The sequence below is a fragment of the Callospermophilus lateralis genome, unplaced genomic scaffold (genome assembly GCF_048772815.1).
Source record: "Callospermophilus lateralis isolate mCalLat2 unplaced genomic scaffold, mCalLat2.hap1 Scaffold_52, whole genome shotgun sequence".
NCBI lineage: Eukaryota > Metazoa > Chordata > Mammalia > Rodentia > Sciuridae > Callospermophilus > Callospermophilus lateralis.
The window spans coordinates 6,791,389-6,802,718 of record NW_027514454.1 but is presented as its reverse complement, the minus strand read 5'-3'; the positions used below and the strand labels follow the sequence as shown (position 1 = coordinate 6,802,718).

Genomic DNA, 11,330 nt, shown 5'->3' with positions numbered 1-11,330 from the left:
CTTCCCTGCCTATTGAGTTTTCTCCCCTGGACATGGAGGCTGTGAGGAGATGTGGCCTTGGACTGGGTGTGACAGTCTCACCCTCTTGCACGTCAGCTTGGGGAGAAAGGAAGCTGGGGCCAAGCTGAGGTGACATGATCAAGAGGCTTTTGCATAGAACAAGATTTTTTTTCAGAGTTTTTCTTCCTCGCCCTTCCCCCATAACAATGCTAACAAGCAGCTTGATGTGTTATTCTTCCCAGCAGGGGAAGGGGTGGAATGGCTTGTTTGTAAACACCCTCCCCCAGCCTTCCTGTCCCTTAGAGGGGCAGCTCAGCTGGGTTCTGGTTCAGGGTTGGGTGCAGCGGGCTAAGGCTTGGCTTGGTGTGAGAAGGCAGGCAGCTGTGTCTTCAGAGCTCATTCCTCCACTCAGGCTCCACTTGGAGGGACAGGCCCCCTTCACTCTCCTGCTCCTGGTGGAGGTAGTCATGACCATGGGGCCCTAGAAAGAAAGGACGTATGCTTTGTCTTCTTTACCTTCTCTTTCACCACTGTCCCCTGCCTGGCCCACCCTGGCCCAGCCATACCTGAGATAGAGGGGCTGAGCCTGCTCAGATCTTGAAGTAAGTTCTGTCCGTTCTATAGGTCCAGTTGGGCAGGAAAGGGACACCCTGTATACACTCCATTTTCTTTACAGAACTCCAGAAATCTGTGGGGTACAGAGGTGTTGGCACACAGAGCTGCGCAGGCCTGGATGAGGAGTACCATCACAGGCTGGAGGCCAGGCCTGGGCCTGCCACATCTCAGCCTTGGTTGCTAAAGCTCTGAATGTCAGCTCACTTACAAATAAGATGGAGGTTTTATGAAGATTAACTGATCCTGAGGATTGAGCCATAAGCAGGTACTAATGAAGATATACCTGCCTAAGCTGGGACTTGTGGCCACCAAGAGGGATTACAGGGCAGCAATGCTCAAGCTTTCCAGTCAGGGTCATGGCCCAAGGGAAGGGGGTTTCCCACTATGATGAGCAAAGCTTTGGCCTGGGTCACAGCCATGTTGAACCTCTGGAAGGAAGAAGTGTTGTGGTCATGGGAAGGAAGGGCCAGAGGAAGGAAGAATTCCTGCCACACCCACCAGCCCTCCAACCTTGGGGTTCTTAAGGAAACCCAGGTTAAAGTGCACAAAAGCAGCTGGCTGCTTTGCACAGTAGAGATCAGGACCACGCTGTGTTCTTGGCCTTGGAATTCTTCCATAGAGCCCACCTAGAAGAGATAGAGGAAGAGCATGAGAATAGGTGGGTTCAAGGGGAACTTAAGGGGCAATGTCTGCCCCATGGAGCTTGAGCTGCAAGGAGGGTACACTGGGCAATTGTCGATCAGTGGGCGAGTGCCACAGCCCGGCTGGCTGGGCAAAATAACCAGGGGGTGACGAACAACTTGTGTACCTTGATACAGCAGGAGTAGGAGCCGTTTATTGTAGGACAGGAGTGGTATTTATACATTCCACACAGCTTATCTTAATTAGCATAAAATAGATACAGCAGTCAACCAATAAATAATCTCCGAACTTAATGGTTCGCTGGCCTTACTTCACAAACCACTCCCTCTGGCATTTTGCCAGGCGCCATCCAGACTTGTTTACAGACTCTAACATTTCTCTGGCAAAATGCCAGGTGATATCCTGACTTGTTTACAGACTCTAACATGTGAGTGCTGCCACAGGGGACAGGAGGCATGCTGTGGAAGCACAAACCTCAAGAATGAAGCCAGCTCTGGGATCGGGCCTGTAAAGCCATCAGAACAAAGCAAACAGTGTTGCAAAGAACACAGTAACCACAAACAGTGTTTCTGAAACTTTCTGGAGATAATCAGCAAGTACTTGTTAAGACTATAGAACCTTGGGCACTAACCCAGACCTCCTGATCAGAATTTTTCAAGGCAGAGGTCTCCAAATCTCAAAAGAGTAGGTTTCAGGCTTGTACCTGAGGAGATGTAAAAAATACTAGTGCCCTGGCTCAGCTTCCCCCCATAGCAGTGTTAATTGGCTGGAAGGAGCCCTGGCAGTTTTAAAAGCCCTCCAAGTGATTTTTCTGTGTACTAAGAGCTTCAAATCACCACCTCAGAGCAAGTGGTAAGCTACTGAGGGTGGAGATGAGGCAACAATATCACATGACAGGCGGGAGTAGGCTGTGGCATTTGGACTTCATTCTTAGGGCAGGTTTGAGTCTTTGCCCTATCACAGTGATGTGGGAGCTTGTTAAACATGCAGGCTTTCTGATTCCATGCCAGAACTATAAGCTGGAGCTCTGAGGAGCAACAGGCTGGAGAAAAACCCAGTTCTGTCCCAAGGCAGTGGAGGTAGGACAGGGACATGGGCCAGACTAAAGCAGTGGCATAGGAGCTGAGGTCTCTGATTTGGGAAAAAGAAGGGTACAAAGGTGAGAGTGAATGTGGAGTAGTGTGTCACATTCAAGTCCTTTATGTCATCCAGTCCCCAAAGCTCCCTGTCAAGTTTGGTGATGCAATAATGGGGGTTTTTTTCACCTGGAGGGAAGGGAAAGGCATCTTTTTCTTATTGAGTCACCTCAATTCAAGAGGAACCAGGCAGGAAGGAGGCCAAGGAGCTAGGGAGCAAAGAGGGAGGAGGCAGCTGACCTCTGCACTCTTCTGAGATATAGGGCCAGCAGAAGCCAGAGGTGTTCGAGAGGTATCACCTTGGGGAGGACCCATCCTTGCTGGGAACTGAGGGCCTGACCTGCTTCCAGTATGGTGAGATAATTCCAACACTTGGTGGGCTCAGGCGGGCTTTCTTCTTCTTAGAGGAAGGGGCCAAGAGCAGCTTCAGGTAGGAGGTCACCGTGGCAGCTTCTTCAGGGTTGGAGAAGAATGGGCTATTGCCCTCACACTCATCTTTGCCCATCACACCATGAAAGATGATAGGAAATCCCTGGTCACAGGGTCAGAAGAAACCCTCAGCTGGACTTCCCTGCTTCCCTTCCCTCCCAGTCCAAAAACCTTGCAGGGAATAAGGAAGCTCAGGCCAAGGTGACAACTGGAGGGAACCCTGGTGTCCAGTCGAGCCTTTTCCTACCTTCAGTAAACAGTCAAGATATGGGGGTGGGGGCCTGAGCCCTGCTCTGTCCAGCCTCACCTGTTGAGGCAGACCCTCCCAGCAGCAGATGCACTCTCAATCCACCACATCTGCACAGGCCTGCAGCTCTCCATCATAGTAGAGCTGGTTGGGAATGTCCAGGATGGTGGGATGGGACCTGGGAGGAAGGAGGGAGGGAGAGCTAGACCAAGACCTGCATTACTTTTGTCCTGCCCTGGGGGGACAGGTTTTAGGCCCACACATGACCATCTTGCTTCCTGCTTCCTGCATAGCAGGACACATTCACCTGCAAACTCTCCTGCCAGGCATTGCACACCACATAAAGCAGAACTTGTGGGTCTATAGGGATCTAGTGACCAGTGAAATTATTATTATTTTTTTCAAATTACTTTTAAAAACAAAGATTTGCCAGGCATGGTGGTGCATGCCTGCAATCCCAGTGGTTTGGGAGGCAGAGGCAGGAGGATGACCAGTTCAAAGCCAGCCTCAGCAAAAAGCAAGGCACTGAAGCAACTCAGTAAGACCCTGTCTCTAAAAAAGACAAAAATAGGCCTGGAGATGTGGCTCAGTGGTCACATGCCCAGTTCAATCCCTGGCACACCCTACCCCTCAAAGAAAAAAAAAAAGAAAAGAAACCAAGAAATTAGGGACTCAGATTTCAATTTTGCCAGGGAAGTGCAGTGCAAAAACAATGTATCACTTCCCATTACCCTTATTTGATATAATATGTTAAATCCAAAAATAAAAGAAGTAATGACACAATAACATTTCCTTTCTGCAACTGTCCTATATGGTACTCATCCAAGCATTTTTAATGTCTAAACTTATTCAGTAAAAGAAGTATATAAACAGGGTGTGGTTCTGTGTGCTTGTAGGTCCAGCTAGCCATTCAGGAGGCTGAGGCAGGAGGACTGCCTGAGGCCAGCCTGGGCAACAAAGAGACTCTTAAAAAAACAAAACAAAACAGGGCTGGGGATGTAACTCAGTGGTAGAATTTTTGCCTAGCTTGTGTGAGAGCCTGGGTTCAATCCCCACCACTGCAAAACAAACAATCCTGCCTAGCCCTCTAATTTGATAATGTTTATGAAAAATTATTCATTTTCTCATTTCTCCTTGCATTGCTTAGAAATGCCATCTGAGACAGACATCAGAAACATCCTTGTGTCTGACCACCCGCATATCTAGATAATCTCACTAGTACAGAATGAAACCACTAGCTAAAGGAGGCCTCTGACCTTCCAGTCTATAGTCCTTTCTGCATCACAGAGGTGCAGAGCACCAGTAATGAGGAATGCAGACCAGAGCCTCCTGCTGGGGCATAGTGGGTGCAAAGGCATGAGTTAGCAGTGGAAAGAGATGAGGGTGTGGGGATACCTGTAGTTGCGTAACAGCTTGGTTATGAACTGAGGGTCATAGCCATCAGGGCCCTTTTTGTACAGGACATTGTAGGTGAGCAGCCGTTCCAGCAGCGAGTACCCCAGCCCATACTTCTGTGTCAGTGGGGACCACAGCAGAGGTCCCAACTGTTGCGGGTCTCCAGCCAGCACCAGCTGCCCTCCTGAATTGCCTATTTCCTTAACTTCCATCAGTCCTAGAAGGCAAGGGTGGTATGAGGAGAAAGGTAAGTGGTGGGATCTCCCCATGCAGGGTGGCACACCTGCAGCCCACCCTGAGCCACTCACGTGCTATGGCCACCAGACTCTCAGGTTCCATGCAGTGGCCAGCATCATCAATGAAGATGTGTGTGAAGTGATCGATGGGAAACTGGGCCGACACCAACCTGGGAGGTGTCAGGCCAGGCTGGTCATCCCCAGGCACCCAACTACCAAACCTGAATGCTCACCCAATCTGGTCCCTCACTCACCCACTGAGAACCCTTCCCCATCTTCCCAGCCCACTACCCTTTTATTTACAAACACACTCCCCACCTGCTGGCCGTGATGAGAGTGGTAATTAAGATGAGGTATTCCTGCAGTTCCTTCTTGGCAGGAAACGCATACTCCCCCTTTTTCGCATCCCCATTAAACTAGGGCTGTGGATTGTGAAGCAACATGAGACATCAGCTTGGCTCTACCAATTCCCACCCTCACTCTGGCAATGGGCCACTTTATAGACAAGGAAACTGAGGCCTAGGGAGGGTTCTCACCCACCCAAGGGTTAGGATCCAAGTCTCCCTAGTTTTCTGGTTTACCCTTAGTGTCTCCCAGACATCTGCCATCCCTTGACCCTCTGCACTTCCCTTACCTTAATGTCCTCAGGTACCATGTGGATGTCCCTGCTTGAGGCCAGGAGGCAGTAGATGGAGCTGGGCAGGTGGACCCGGAGCCGCTGACAGAGAAGGTCAGCACCTGAGTTGGACAGAGCACAGGCTAGGATATGAGCTTCAGGCAAGTGCTTCACCACCTGAGATGCGGACAGGTAGAGTGTGGGAAGCACCTTCACAAACTCTGGTGACTCACACTGGGGCAGTGCAGCATCTGCCTCCCACAGCTAAGGGAGGCAGTGATATAAAAGACAAGTTCTATCCTGGAGCCCTGCTACTCAAATTAACACTTTGACGTGGGACAACAACTGCAATAAACACACAAGTCTATGAAGACCAAAATGCAAAAGGTCACTCCAAGAGCCACACAGTGCCCAACCTACCCAACAGTGCTCAACAGCCACATTGACTCTAGCACCCCACCTCTAAAAAAAATTGTAGTTGTAGATGGACAGAATGCCTTTATTTTATCCATTTATTTTTATGTGATGCTAAGGATTAAACCCAGTGCCTCACCCATACTAGGCAAGTGTTCTGCCACTGAGCTACAGCCCCAGCCCTCCCCACCTCCTTTTGATGGCTGCTGAGAAGTAAGAACTTTCAGGGTGATGAAAGAAAGCAGAATTTGGCCAGAACCACTCCACCTGGGGGAGTCAAGGATATAGGTCCCAGGTTTATAATCAAGCCTCACCTGCTTAATGGCCTCCACTAATGTGATGGTCTTGCCAGTGCCTGGAGGCCCAAAGATGATGTAGGGGGCTAGACGTGTGGTGCCCATAACAATGTGCTTTGTGGCCTGCAGATGCTCTGGGTTTGACTCCAGACTCCGGTCATACAGCCTGGCAGGGAGGCCAGAAATCCGAACTTCAACTTATCTAGCATCCCAGAGGCCTCTAGGACTCCATCCCCAATGCCCACAACCCAACCAGCCTTGAAGTCCCCTGCCCTCAGTCTCACTTGAGCTTCGCTTCTGAAGGCAGCAGCGGGACCCCACGAAAGGCCACAGGAAAAAGCATGGACCACAGCAGCCAGCGCCCTGTCAATTCCAGGGCCTGATGCTGGAGCCACAAGGGCTGGCGGTTGAAGGTGAAGTTCACCTTGAAGGTCAGCCCATCCACAAATCGGCTCAGGAGGCTTTGGATAGGGAGAAAGGTAGAGGAGCTCCAGTTAGGTGGGCCAGGCAGTAAAAAGCCAGGACCTCCCTCCACCTTCCTCTGCTCCACTCCCTCTTTCCAAGACTTCCATAAAAGCTCTCTCTAACTCAAAGTTCCCTGGAAGAAAAGTCCCTGCCCTGTGCTTGGGATCCACTCATCTTAGGAGAAAGCCTCTCGTCTCCCCTGGCCTGAGGGAGAAGACTGAAGAAGCATTCGCCCCACACCCACCTCATGGAAAACCTCAGTTTGACACAGTCCAGTTCTACCTTGTGCACGAAGCCCTTATAGGTGATGGGGTCCTCCTGGTGTTTCTCAGAGGACAGAAGGGCAAACAGGTGGTCTCCCCACAGAACTGAGGGACAGCTCTCAGTCACACCAGGAACCTACAGGGTGTAAACTTTAGCAAGCTTCTGTCCCAAGCATGGTCACTGAAGGACCCAACCCCCAGGCTCTCCAGACCTCTGAGGGATGAAACCTGAGGCTCTGGCCTTCTAACCCAAGACTCAGAGAACTGCGTTTTCCCTGTTCCCCTTCCTCTCCCACCAGACAGGAGTTGTGGGGAGAGGAAGGAGACAACTTTCCCAAGCTGTTCATAGGTGCAGAACTCCAGGGTGCTAGTTTAAGGCCTGGCAGATGCTTCCCACTCTACTCAGCTGCCCTCTCACCAGCTCAGTTCTATACTGCCTTTAAAATCTTGTTAAAACTCATCTTCTATAGTCATCTTGCCCTGATCATCCTTGTTCTCTCTTCCCACCTGCATTTGTGTGCAGAAATTCATTCTCATGGGTAATTCTGGTCTAAGGTACACACATTCAAAATCTGTGAGCTAGAAAGGGCCCTAAGAATTATCCAGTCTAGCTCAAAGATTTTTAGATAAGGGACCTATGGCTCAGAGAAAGCAAGGATCTTGCCCAAGATCACACAGCGAGTAGTAGCAAAGTCTAGATTAAAATCCCAATGTCCTTCTCTGACACCATTTTGGACAAAAGATGCCCACCCTACCCCTTGCTGACCTCTCTGGGACAGGAACCATTTCATCCTTCTTCTAGGTTTGCCCTGTATTTAGGAATGGCCTATACAGGTTGGCTAACTTGAGCCTGCCCTCTCTGCACCTGATCTGAGCACCAATCTCCAGTGTGAGCAGGCTGGGGTTCTGGTTGACAGGTTCCCAGGTCATGGGCACCGATTCCAGGTCATAGTGCCGGATGTCATGCTCCATCCGCAGCTCCTCTAGGTACAGCAGCAGAGTTTCACCTCATAGTTCCTCCACATCAGGGCTGTCTCCAGCTGGACCCTGGCAATGATGTTTGGGAGAGGAAGTGGGAAGGGCAGGAAAGGGACAGGTCAAGCACCCCCATCACCAGGAGTATCTACCCTCTCCCATTTGCAACTAGGAACACACCAGGAAGCAGAGATGACCAGAAGGACAGAGAAATGGATGGGGTAAGAGGCCTTGAAAAAGGGAGGCCCAACTCTTATTTCCTCTGATGTCCTTGACCCAACCTCAGACCTGACTTGAGTATCCATGGTAAACCTTATGGTGGAAACATTCTCCCCCAGATCCTCCTTCCATGACTCACACCCTAACCTCATTCAAATGCCATTCTCTGTTCAAATGTCACCTCCTCAAAGAGGCCAGGACTGACTGCTCTCTGTAAAACATCACCAATTCATCCCCTTGTCCTGCTTTGGTTTTACTTTAGCATTATGTGAGTTATTCAAAGCACTCACAACAATATGGAATGTACAATATAAAATAAAAGAAATGATCAGTGCTCACTTTTCCCCACCAGAATGGGCAAGACCCATTTGGAACAGCACCTGGCAAGTGGGCATGCTCAGCAAAGGTGAAGGATTAGAGCCTGGGAGGCTGGACAGACATCCAAAGCAACAGGAAGAGGCCAGCAGGGAGAGAGAAGACGGGAGTGTGGTACCGAGGGGAGGCACTTACTTTATCTCAGAAATTTCCTTTGGGGCAGTGAAGACACTTGTTCCCTGAAGAAGGATGGGGAGCAGCTGCCTGAGGTGTGGGGGTGGGTAGTCTGTCCCCAGTGCCATACTTAGCTTCAAGTCATAGCCTTTAGTACTGCAGAAGTGGGGGGAAATGCTGTCATAAACATTGAACTTGTCACCTTCAAAAATCTGGGAATGCCCCTCCATGGAGGATGCACAAGGACCTCTGTGATGCCATTGCCAAAGGGTGGTCGGCAGCTTCTGCCCAAGGACATGGAGCTCACTAGCTCATGGGGCTGCTCTGTCCAAGGCTGGACCAATTTTGGAAAACCCAATACTTGGAATATTTAAAAAATATTATTTATAATACATTTTCATTATTAAAAAAGAATCTGGAAAAAAATTATAATAACATTTTTACCATCCTGGGACAGCCAATGTTAATTTTGGGGGGTATGCAGGCTTCCAGATTAATTTATATTATATGTGTATATATATAGTTATTGTTTTGGGGTACCAGAAATTGAACCCAGGGGCACTTTACCACTCAGCCACATCCCCAGTCAGACCTTTTTAATTTTGGTTTTGAGACAGGGTCTCAGTAATTTGCTTAGGGCCTCACAAAGTTGCTGAGGCTGGCTTCAAACTTGTAATTCTTCTGCCTCAGCCTCCTAAGTCACTGGGATTATAGGCATATGCCACTGCACCTCGCACCTATATATTGTTAACAAAAAGTGAACAATTATCTAACTGTGAAGGTCCTACAGTATTTTGTAACTAGCTAGCTATGTCGAAAGGATGTTTACACATGAGTCAACTTGCATGACATGTCCAGCATAGGAAAATTTTTGGAGACAGAGATAAAGTGAGTGGCTGCTAAGCACTGAGCAGGTGAGTAAGTGATAAAAGGGTGGTAGCTGAAGGGTATTGGGTCTGTCCTTTGGCATAATAAAATGTTCTAAAACTGACTGTAATGATGATTGCACATATCTATAAACATACTAAAAATCACTGACCTGTATAATATGCGAATTATTTCAGTAAAGTTGTTTTAAAAAATAGAGAGATCTGGGTGTGGCAGTGCATGCCAATAATCCTAGCACCTCAGGAGGCTGAGACAGAGGATCAAAAGTTAAAGGCCAGTCTCAGCAACTTAGCAAGACCCTGTCTCAAAATAAAAAGGACTGGGGCTATAGCTCAGTGGTAAATTGTCCCTGATTTCAATTCCCAGTACCACAAATTTTTGTTTAATTTAAAAAGAGAAGAGAGGGGGCTGGGTAGAACATGGGCTTAGCATGCATGGTTTTTATCCCCAATGCTATGAGAGAGAGAGAGAGAGGTGTGTCGGTCTATAATGGGCTGCCTGATAATCCATTACACAGTGAAAACACTTCTTAAAAAAATGTTTTCATACTGTCCTTGGACCTGCTACTCTCCTGAAATTTGCTTCCTAGGCAAAAAAAGGTTCTGAGCCCAGAGGAGGGTCAGGTCTTTCTCCTTCCTCTATCTGGTGGGTCAACACAGGGTTTCTAGTGATACAGGTGCACTTGAAGGGAGTCATGGGCTTCAATTGTGCATCCAGATGGCTGTGGGTGACGGCAGCCAAGAAATGGTAAATGTAGAAAGTGCTAGCTCCTTCTGAACCTGACTCCCCAGGTCCCAGCAGCTCCCAGAGCACCATGGCTGGGAAGTAGCCCACAAAGCTGGTCTTACAGTGCACATGCAACTCATAGCATTCACCTGCAGGAAGAAGGCTGAGTGAATGGGAGGGGGGAGGAAAGGCAGGGACCCTCCCACCAACATGCTGACCCCGACACTCACCCAGTCGGCCCCATCCCGAGAGAAGACCACTGGACAGCCAGAGTGTGTGCTCCAAAGCTGCAGCCCTGCTAGGACAAGCCCTGCCCACTAGAGTTCTTCCCTTTGGAAAGCTACTCACCTGGGCCCGGTGGGCAGGGAAGCTCCTGGTCACCATCGTAGAAGGCAAAATGGGGTGTCCGGCAGAGTAGAAATAGGTGAGTGAAGGTAACAGGTTTTTTTCCTCCGTTTTGGAGCCTCAGGGTCAGCACCTTTGTGCAGTTCAAATCCAGGTGGATAAGGAGTTGCCCCTCTCGTGTTTCATGTGGCCCCTGGACTTACATGTCTACCCCATGCTTCCCGTGAAGATACTCAGCCCTGGGTAGAGTGGGAGTCAAGGGTGGGGGCCAGGGCAGGAGCGGCCTGGGCTGGGGGATGCCCTGGGGAGAGTGCCAGCCATGCTCCCACCAAGCCCCACACCTGCTTCCCCCATTCCTTAAGGAAGAGGCCTCCCCACAACCTGAGCAAACTACTCTTTTCTTGGCTAGACAGCCCTTCCCCCATGCCCTGAGCACCACTCACCAGCAATTGTGTGTGCATGAACAAACACACACATGAACACACACCTGTTATCAACGTTCTTGGCTAGCAGTGACTTGCGGTGCTTGCTGATATCTGAGCTCAGCTTCATTCTCCTCTTTTCTGGGAGCCGCGAGTCAGTCCAGCAGTTGAGTTTGAAGAACTTGACCCAAGTCTTGGTGACGTAGGTCAGATTTGCAATCTTCATTCCATACAGCATGAAGGTGAAGTCAGGGGCGGGAATCCCAAAGCTGCCAGAAGAAGAGGAGACAGGTAATTGAGGAGAAGGCAGGGCCAGGAGACGGGTGTGGGGGGAGGGGGGGTCAAGGGTCTCTGAGGGTCATTCTGTCCTGGACACACCAGCTCTGCCGCAGAGCAGGCTGGGGTTCAGGGACACAGAGATTCAGGCTGGGGACAGGAGAAATTTTTAACGTCTTCAGGCAAGGCAATGGGACTTCCCAAGGCAAAATAAAACTGGTTTAAATAGCACATTG

The 11,330-nt window shown here is 49.6% G+C and overlaps 1 pseudogene; it reads right to left on the bottom strand.

The window, feature by feature from the left end:
* Positions 1–389: 389 nt before the first annotated feature.
* LOC143390246 (helicase MOV-10-like) lies at positions 390–11,083 on the bottom strand (annotated as a pseudogene).
* Positions 11,084–11,330: the final 247 nt, after the last annotated feature.